Source organism: Vipera berus (assembly GCF_964194415.1).
Source record: "Vipera berus genome assembly, chromosome: 6".
NCBI classification, from domain to species: domain Eukaryota; kingdom Metazoa; phylum Chordata; class Lepidosauria; order Squamata; family Viperidae; genus Vipera; species Vipera berus.
The window spans coordinates 74,981,753-74,991,343 of record NC_138208.1 but is presented as its reverse complement, the minus strand read 5'-3'; positions in this window follow the sequence as shown (position 1 = coordinate 74,991,343).

Below are 9,591 nucleotides of genomic sequence, written 5' to 3'. Positions count from 1 at the left end.
CTTAACACATATTACATGAATATGAAGTTCCAGGTACATCGCTACATAAATTTCCTTGTGTTTTTTTGAGGACTGGCATTTAGTAAAATATATATAGAGAGGCTCTATTTATAGAACTGTAGGTGAAAAGGGGAATGGCAATTAATTGCTTCCCACTTTGTTCCTTCTTCTTCCAATGTCCAGCGATGGGCTGATATTGCCAGAATATTACCATCTGTACACAAGAGGGAGAGACTCCCAGCAAATGTGGGAAATATTAATGCAAGCACTGAAAACTGATTGAAGAAAGCAAAGCCCAACCAAGAAAAATTAAAAAAAACACCTCAGCAACGAGGTAGCCCTCGACTTACAACAGTTCATTTAGCAACTGTTCAGAGTTGCAACAGCACTGAAAAAAGTAACTTATGAGCATTTCTCACACTTACGACTGTTGCAGCATTTCCATGGCCATGTGATCAAAATTCAGACAATTGACTCATATTTATGATGGTCGCAGTGTCCCAGGGTCATGTGATCTCCTTTTGTGATCTTCTGACAAGCAAAGTCAGTGGGGAAGCCAGATTCACTTCAGAACAGTGTCACTAACTTAACAAGTGCAGTGATTCACTTAACAACTGTGTCAGAAAGATCATAGGATGGGGCAAATTTCACTTAACAAATGTCTCACTTAGCAACAGAAATTTTGGACTCAATTGTGGTTGTATGTTGAGGACTACCTGTTCTAAGCGAGGAAAACAGAAAACCAGAAAGGATTCTGAAGAGGCAGGGGAATTTATTAAAACACTTAACACAACTTTTCATGCTGCTGCAACATCTTGCAGACGCATTCTTTTAATCCATAAATGCACCCCAGTAGCATGAAAGCTGAAATTGGTTAAAACTAACAAGGAAAGGGAAGCAGAACAATTGGGGTTTTCAAATGCCCTTTTAAACTTCAAATCTATCTTCCCACGTTTAATTTGTAACCTAGATTAGCTGCAGACCTGAAACTTCCCCAAATGTACCTTTAATCTGAAGTGTTGTCACACAGAAAAGGGCAAAAGTCCAAAAGGGAAGGAGTAGATTGTCATTAGTTATGCTAGACTATCCAAAGGTCATCAATAAAACTAAAGGGAGAAATTGACCATACTAAACAGTGATTAAGAGGCAGAGTGCTTTATACATCTCAGTACTGTACTTCATAATTTAATTAATTCAGTTAATTTGTCTAAATTCAAACAAAACAACCCACAATATAGGTTTAGGATGATGTGGGTTCAGGCTTGTTTTCGACCTCTGAAGGCTATTGGAGGCACCAGTCCATTGGCATCACCAGATGGCATGGCCAAAACCTTTCAATACTTTGTTAAAGTACAAAATACATATGAAGCATCAGGACCATGTTGCTGTGTATATGAAGGTGGGTGTCAGAACCTATCTTATACTGGGGGTGGGGAAAATCTATTTTATTTCTTTCTATTCCTTGCTAAGGGTTCTGTCATTCTCCTGAAGGGGAGGGGGGAAATGCTTTGGGCTGTCTCTTTGTTTCTGTTTTGCTACAATGTATCTTTCCGCTAAGGGGACGCGGTGGCTCAGTGGGTTAGGACACTGAGCTTGTTGATCAGAAGGTCAGCAGTTTGGCGGGTCGAATCCCGAGTGCCGCGTAGCAGAGTGAGCACCTGTTACTCGTCCCAGCTTCTGCCAACCTAGCAGTTCGAAAGCATGTAAAAATGCAAGTAGAAAAATAGGGACCACTGTGGTGGGAAGGTAACAGTGTTCCGTGCACCTTTGGTGTCTAGTCATGCTGGCCACATGACCACGGAGACGTCCTCGGAGAAGTGCTGGCTCTTCGGCTTTGAAACGGAGATGAGCACTGGCCCCTAGAGTCGGAAATGACTAGCACGCATGTGCGGGGGAACCTTTACCTATCCTTTCTGCTATTCCTGCATACTTGCTCTTTGAACTGTCTCTCCCTTGATGTTACCTTGGGGTGAGAAAGGAATGTGCCTCCGGCCATCTGGCTTATATCTTGCTACGGAAGGGAAGGTGTGAAGACCCAACAACATCATCGCGAGCCTGGGAACGACCTGTGTTGTCAGCTCCTTTCTCACAGCGGACTTAACACCTGAGGATTGGCCCATTCAAACTGACCAGATGAACAGTTGGGGTGGGGTTTGCTTGGGACTCTTTTAACCTATTGATCTGAGCGGGAAACCCTCAGATCCTGCCTATCATGCCTGCTATCAGCTTCTCCTAATAAAAGTTCCTTTTGGAAGAAACTGCTTCCACAAGTCCTGCTTTCTTAGCACGAGGTTTTGAAGTGGGCCCTGACATTGGGTGAAATAAGGCAGGAAATTTCTCTGCCCCAAATAAGCACTTCTGCCACTAGATTTTCGTGGCATGATTTGGGGATGCCTTGAGAGCTACCAATGGATACTATGGGGTGACATGCAGGCCAAGGGCTGCTTATACAAGTCTGTGGGTTCCAAGAACAGAATTCCAAGGGCGGGACCTGATCAGTGAGGGAACAGAAGAACTGATGACACATAATGGATATGATCATTCAACATGCTGAGCTCAAGATTAGTTGACCATATTCTATCTAGTACATATGTAGCATTAAACCAACTTTCATGTTTAGTTCAGGGTGTTATGGAAACACAGGAGAATAACCTTGAAGAAACTATGGTTATATTAGCAGCCATATTGGCACATCAGTTATTAGAATAGAATAGAGCTGGAAGGGACCTTGGAGGTCTTCTTCTCCAGCCTGCTGCTCAAGCAGGAGAACCTATATTGTCTCAGAGAGGTGAATATCTAGTCTCTTCTTAAAAATCTCCAGTGATGGAGCGCCCACGATTTCTGGGGGTAAGTTTTTCCACTGGTTGATTGTCCTCACTGTCAGGAAGTTTCTCCTTAATTACAGGTTGCTTCTCTCTTTGATCAGTTTCCAAACATTGTTTCTCATCCTTCCCTCTGGTGCTTTCATTAATAACGTGATCCCCTCTGCCTTGTGGTAGCTCCTCAGATACTGGAATACTGCTAACATGTCTCCCCTATTTCTTATTTTCTTTAAACTAGCCAAACCCAAGTCCCGTAGCCGTTCTTCATATGTTTTAGTCTCCAGGCCTTTGATCATCTTAGTTCTAAACTCTCAACATCTTTTTTGTGATATGGTGACCAAAACTGGCTGCAGTATTCCAGGTGTGGTCTTACTAGGGTTTTATAAAGCGATACTAATACTTCATGTAATCTTGATTCTATGCCTCTGTTTATACAATCCAAGATTGTATTAGCTTTTTTGGTTGCTGATGCATACTGCTGACTCACAGTGAAGTGATCGTCCACTAGGACTCCAAGGTCCCTTTCACAGTTACTGTTTTTAAGCCAGGTCTTTCCCCATTTGTATTTGTACCTTTGGTTTTTCCTGCCTAAGTGTAAGACTTTGCTTTTGTCCACATTGAAACTCATTTTGTTGGATAGGGCCCATTGTTCAAGTTTGTCAAGATCTTTTTGGATCCTGAGTTTGTCTTCTGGGGTGTTGGCTATTCTTGTCAGTTTGGTGTCATCTGTAAATTTGATGAGTTCCCCTTCAATTCCCTCATCTAAGTCATTTATGAAGATATTGAAGAGTACTAGGCCTAAGAGGGAACCTTGTGGTATCCCACTGCTTACTTCTCTCCATGTGGATGTAGTGCCATTGACATGAGGACTACTCGATGTCAGCCAGCTACAGATCCATCTGGTGGTGATGTTGTCTATTACACCTTTTCCTAGCTTACCAAGGAATAGGTTGTGGTCTACTTTGTCAAATGCCTTACTGAAATCTAAGTATACTACGTCCACTGCATTTCGCTGGTCTATTAGTTTAGTCACTTTATCGAAGAATGAGATGAGATTGGTTTGGCATGATCTGTTTTTAACAAAACAGAACAGTTGTGCTGGCTACTAGTTATGACTTTGCTTCTAGTTGTTCACAGATCTGTTTTTTGATTTATCTTTTCTAGGATCTTCTCAGGTATTGATGTTAAACTGACTGGTCTGTAGCTTCCTGGGTCTGTTTTTCCCCCCCCTTTCTTGAAGATGGGAACTACATCAGCCCTTTTCCAATCCTTGGGTACTTCCCCGGTGCTCCAAGATTTATGAAAGATCTGGTGCAACGGTTCTTTGTTGTTATACAGAAGGTTTTTATAGGTCTTACTACAAGGCCTCTACATATTGCCAGTTTCTTTTCAGAAGATTACTTGGGAACAAGAACATGATAGGAAGGAAAACACTGAGTCCTATAAGAAGGAATTCTACGAATCCAGAGCCATCTTGGAAATGCTGCTTCTTGTCCACCTTTGAGTTAGATTCAACTACCTTCAGGCCTTGAACAAGAGTGTCCTGGAAACACCTTTAGAGTCCTAGTTTTATGCCTTTGTTTTTGTGGCTTTTGTGTCCTTGTTTAGAAGAGAATTAGGAGAATTGAGGCAAAAATAGTTCAATTATCCTGTTCCGTTAACTTTTTCATGAAGGGTAGCAAGATGGAATCAAACTAGCCTTCCTTCTTGGATTGCATGCTTAGCTTCTGGAGTTGGGAGTATCTGTGTATGTGTGCACATATTGTGAGTGTGTGTGATTAGTATATGTCCACATGTACATCTCACTATAACACAGAAATAAAATGTGTCTTCAAAAGGTATGAAGTTGTCCTAACCTTGGGGGATAAACGTCAGATATTCCCTTATGGAAGTACATATATGGGCAAATATTTCTCCGTAAGAAGTCTCAAAATTACTCTCGTATTAAATAATCATGGAAAGGTGAAAATAAGCCACAATAGATGGCACCATAGGCTTAAATGCTCTCTAAATAGATGAAATTTTGTCATCCTAAAATATCACCATCAGCAGTTAGAAAGAAATCAACTTTCAAGACTGTGAAAACTTATTAATCTACTCTTCCTAATACATAGAACAAAGCAACTACAAAAAATAACGCAACACAGCAATCTATGGTTGGATAAAACTTCCTTCCATGATACAGGGAGGCATCTTGGTGCTCTGTAAATGTTTGGACTACAACTCCCATAAAACCTGGTCAGCACAGCCAATGGTCAAAGGTAATGGAAGTGATGGACATCTGTAGAATATCAGATTGCCCGTCTCAGCTCTTTGATAACAGAGTGAGATAATCTGAAATCATATAGATAGCTGGGCAGATTGCTGTACTTTAGCACACATTAAGGAAGCAAAAGCTTTTGGTTCCTACATTTATTGCTTGTCAAACTTGTCATCATTTTCCAATTATCTCCCCACTGTGAAAAATTTCCCTTATCAACATTGGCATACAAATGGATTCCTATCTATCACACTGATCAGCTGCAGAAAAGAGGAGATCGGCTTTCTCTTAGGAGCCAAATATCTAGTGCTATTTAGTCATCTTTACAGGTAGTCCTCTACTTACAACCCCAAGTAAGCCCAAAATTTCAGTTGCTAAGTGAAACATCTGTTAAGTGACTCTTGCCCCATTTCACCATCTTTCTTATTTATTTATTTAGATTTATATACTGCCCTTTCCTGAAGGACTCAGGGCGGTTTACAGGATATTTAAAAGAAAATCAATACAAAAGTTAAAAACAAATTAAAAAAGATTAAATGAAACCCTGAGAGAAAATAAAAAACCCAGTTAAAATTAAAATTAAAAATTCTCAGCCTGGGCCAGAGAGCTCGAAGAGCCAGGTCTTCAGGTCCCGGCGGAATGAACGGAGGTCAGGGGCAGTCCTAAGCTCCGCGGGCAGCTGGTTCCAAAGGGCAGGTGCGCCCACTGAGAAGGCCCTACCCCTCAGTGTTACCTGCCGGCAATCTTTAACCGGCGGCACCCTGAGAAGACCCTCCCTGTGGGAGCGCACTGGACGAAGGGAGCTTGATGCTGGTGTTCCCTCAAGTATCCCGGACCCTCGCCATTTAGGGCTTTATAGGTCATCACCAGCACCTTGAATCTCACCCGAAGGGCAACCGGAAGCCAATGCAGCTCGCAGAGTAGAGGTGTTACATGGGAGTATTTCTTGCCACAGTTGTTAAGTAAATCACTGCACTTGTTAAGTTAGTCACACGGTTGTTAAGTGAATCTGGCTTCCCCATTGACTTTGCTTGTCAGAAGGTCACAAAAAGGGACACGTGACCCCAGGACACTGCAACCGTCATAAATAGGAGTCAGTTGCCAAGCGTCTGAATTTTGATCACCTGACCACGAGGATGCTGTCACAGTTGTGTAATTGCGAAATGTCACAAAACAAACTGCTGCAAGTCAAGGACTACTGTACCTCTAGTCAGGGACACCGTTTATTTATTTTTTATTATTATTTCTGTAATAATAATGCTGTATTATAAAAGTATGTAAAGGTGCCTGACTACCCAAAGAGCCGAAGGAGAGGAGCCCTGTCAAAAGGGACACACAGTCAGACACGTAGAGAACTATAGCCTTAACAGATGCTCTCGCAAGAATGGAAAACCTGTTCAGACGTGGCACAATTCCTATCTTGCAGCCTTCCAACCAGCATGGCCAATGGAAAGAGGAAGTTAGCAACATGCGGTGGCCAAACCCTGCCTCACTTAAAGCAACCAAGTCCCTTTGAGAATAGTTCACATAGTGACCATTTGAAGTTACAAGGGCATTGAAAAAAGTGGCTTCAGACTGTTTTTTACACTTAGGACTGTGCAGCATCCCCGTGGCCACAAGATGAAAATTCAGGTGCTTGGCATGTGGCATGTATTTATGACCGTTGCGCTGTCCCCCGGGTCATGGGATCACCATTTGTAACCTTCCCAGCCGGCTTCCGACAAGCAAAGTCAAAGGGGAAAGCCAGATTCACTTAAGGACCACGTGACTTACTTAACAACTGCAGTGATTCACTTAACAGCTAAGGCAAAAAAATGTCATAAAATGGGGCAAAACTCACTTATCTGCCTTGCTCAGCAATGGAAATGTTGGGCTGAATTGTGGTTGTTAGCAAGGACTTTACAAACACTTGTATTTGTATTAATGTGCATGCACTATATATATACTGTGTTCCCAGCAAAGCACAGATACTTCGTTAAACACCCTGACCAAAGGCAGAACCAGAATTTATGTACCCTTCCCCTACCACATTGAAAAGGCAAGACAAAAAGGCAGAGACAGCGGACATTACAACCCATGGCCTTGCAATGTTTTTGATAAATCCACCTGGGTGACCTTCTCATTATGTATCCCTTCCTTCTAGGTCAGCATGCTAGCCACGCTATCTCTGAATTGTGGTTGGTGAATAGAAACATTCTGGTTTCCAGGGCCACATGTTCCAGACTGAGTCTTCTCCCTGTCGCCACTCAGGGTCAATTCAGCTTTCTGCGAAAAGAATGACTTTTTACACAGGCATGTTAAACAGTTCATATTTGGGGGGAGGGCTTCTCAGAGGTTGGGAAGTGAATGCAGCTCCCATGTCTCAGGGGTTGCCACAAAGAAGAGGGAATCAAGTTATTCTCCAAAGCACCTGAGGGCAGGACAAGAAGCAACGGATGGAAACTAGTCAAGGAGAGAAGCAACGTAGAACTAAGGAGAAATTTCCTGACAGAATAATTAATCAGTGGAACAACTGAAGTTCTGAATGCTCCAACACTGGAAGTTTTTAAGAAGACATTGGACAACCATTTGTCTGAAATGGTATAGGGCAGTGATGGCGAACCTTTTAGAGACCGAGTGCCCGAACTGCAACCCCAAACCCACTTATGTATCATCGGGTGCCGGGTGGGCATGGGCCACTGGGTGGCTGTGGCCCATTGGGTGGGCGTGGCTGCGGTGGTAATGGCAGACTGGGTGGGACTAAAAAATTCAATCAATCAATTCCAACTTTTTTTTCCCTGCAAGAAGTTGAAATTGATTGATTGAACCTTTTTTTTTGCACACCGCAGCAGATCTAAAGTGAAAAGGTTTTATAAAACCCAGCTGAAGGCCTAGGACTGAGGGGATGGCATGCATGCCCATAGAGAGGCCTCTGCGTGCCACCTGTGGCACGCGTGCCATAGGTTTGCCACCACGGGTATAGGGTTTCCTGCCTAAGCAGGGGGTTGGACTGGAAGACTTCCAAGGACCCTTCAAACTCTTGTTATCTATATTCTATATTCTACCGTATGTATACAAGGGGGTGCCTTTTATCACCACACATTTCAGCTGTAAAATTCTCATTTCAACCTTTAAATACCCACTCTAATCTCATTGCCCTACTTTATAAAAAAAACACCTGGCAATTTCCAGTTGGAGTGATCTGTCAAAAGCTGTCAGAGTCAGAACAACTCAGTCTCTAAACATTTTGCATCCTGAATCATGCTTGTAGCTAAGAAACTTCTGAAGGGTAATAGGTTTCCCAATCCTTGATCTAAGGACAGGAATGTAGACATGCCACACCATTTCACTAGCCATATTTTTTTTTAAAATTATATGATTATGTTTTCATGTTCTTTTATTGAGTGTTGTCTATTGCAAGAAGGAAAGGTGGAAGAGATGAATCTACAGGTTACCTGTGACCTGTATGTATGGACTGTACCCAGCATGCAGGCTGGGGAATTCTGGGAATTGAACTCCATGAATGTTAATACTACTGAGATTGAGAAATGTTGTCCTAAACTATGGTGGCTCTCTTCCCACAACTAAAATGCCTCTATTATATTTTAAATGTATATTCTGAGAAGTCATAAGGTGTCTAATTGCTTGCAGAGTCCAAGATAAATCAGGATGAGGTTAGCATAATCTAATCCTTATACAAGTAATCCTCACTTAACAATTCTAATTGAGTGATTGAGTGAAATATCATGTGACCACACCAAATTACAACGACAACTTGTGTACTACAGCAATCCCAGTTGCAATCATTAAGTGAATCACCCACAATCATTAAGTAAGACAGGAGTGTCAAACTGCCGGCCCACAGGCCGGATGCATCATGGCAAAACCACGCCCACCCCATTGCTGGCAATGGAAAAAAAGTTGCGATACGTGGTGACATGTCATGTGACATTGTGAGTTTGATACCCCTGAAGTAAGACATCAGGTAACCATGACTTGTAATGGAGGCTTCCCCACTGACATTGCTTGTTGGAAGTCAGCTGGGAAGGCTACAAATGGCAATCATGTGATCGTGGTAAACTACAATCCTTATAAGACAACAATTGTCAGCAACTGAATTGTGATTACATGGCCGTAGGGATGCTGAGATAGTTGTAAGTGCAAAGACCAGCTGTAAGCCACTTTTTAAAATACCATCATTTTGAATAGTTGCTAAACAAAAGGTCATTAAGCAAAGGCCCCTTGTACTTTGCTAACCATAGTTTGTTTTAGCAGGTTGTGTGAATGTAATTACAGGTAGTCCTCAAATTACAACCAGAGTTGAGGTCAGAATTTATGTTTCTAAGTGAGAAATTTGTCACGTGAGTTTGCCCCATTTTATGACTTTTCTTGCCGCATTTGTTAAGTGAATCATTGCAGTTGTTAAATTAGTAACACTGTTGTTAAGTGAATTTGGCTTCCCCATTGACTTTGTTTGTCAGAAGGTCACAAAAGATGATCACATGACCCCAGGACACTGCAACTGTCCTA